Source organism: Penaeus monodon, chromosome 24 (assembly GCF_015228065.2).
Source record: "Penaeus monodon isolate SGIC_2016 chromosome 24, NSTDA_Pmon_1, whole genome shotgun sequence".
In the NCBI taxonomy this organism is placed as follows: domain Eukaryota; kingdom Metazoa; phylum Arthropoda; class Malacostraca; order Decapoda; family Penaeidae; genus Penaeus; species Penaeus monodon.
In genome coordinates, this window is record NC_051409.1 from 10,973,890 (window position 1) to 10,974,946 (window position 1,057).

The following is a 1,057-nucleotide window of genomic DNA, read 5'->3' on the forward strand; positions in this document are numbered from 1 at the left end:
CGGGACGAGGGTGGCGGACGAGCCGAGTGTTGGTCCGCGGTTCCCATCCCTTCGTCCACATTTACTCTTCATAATCCCCGAAGTGTGTTAACTCATTTGTATTGACCAAAAATCTGGCGAGCGTCCAGTCACCTGTACACACTGAGTTTGCGTTGCCTCACGCCCGCAACCCCCGCTTTGCCAACCACATGCCCACCCCCACGCCCGAATATGACTTGCCTCGCCCTCCGCACGACGCCCACCCTCATCTCCACGCCCACTTCACCTGACAGCTGCAAAAATTCGCCACTTCTTTGAGGGGAAACCCGAGCCTGAGCACACACCGCACCTGCTCGTGGAGAAGTAGGGAGGGGTGGGAGGGGGATGGCTCTGGAGGACGGAGGGGGTGGAGGCGCCTCCTGGCTGCATTGCCAAGGACTGAACATCCTGCGCCGACTATGGGAAGGGCCTTCCTGCTCTAAACACGGGAAGGCTACCCCCTGCTGAACCAGTGGAGGGGCCTACAGGTAGAATTCAAAGTTTAATCAGCCGCTGACAGGAAAATCTCTGTTCATTTGTCCTTGCACAAATATATGGAAGCCTCTTTTCGCATACACTGGCGGATCTCCCCGGCATACTGACTGTGAGGTGAAGGCTGACTCTTCCATTAGCTTGCATGACCTGAGTTGGTGTCTTTTGCCCCGACGGAGGCTTTCTAATCTATGGGCCGAATGAACTTCACTGAGCACAAACCATGCAAGAACCTCTTGAACTAAAAAGGAAAGCACAACCCATGTAAGTTTCCACTGAGAAAGGGAAACACAAACCACTGAAGTTCTCACACAAAGAAAGGAAAACAAACTATGTTATTCTCTCGAGCTAAGAAGGGAAAACAAAAACTAGGTAAGTTCTCGCACCAAGAAAAACAAGGAAAACAAGCGATTTTTAGACGCTGTCGAACTTAGAAAGGAAAGTACAAGCCATTTAAGTTTTCGCATTGAGAAAGGAAAACACAAATCACATAAGAAGCTCACTCTAAGAAAGTACGACGCATTAACAGAGATTTTCTTCCGATAAC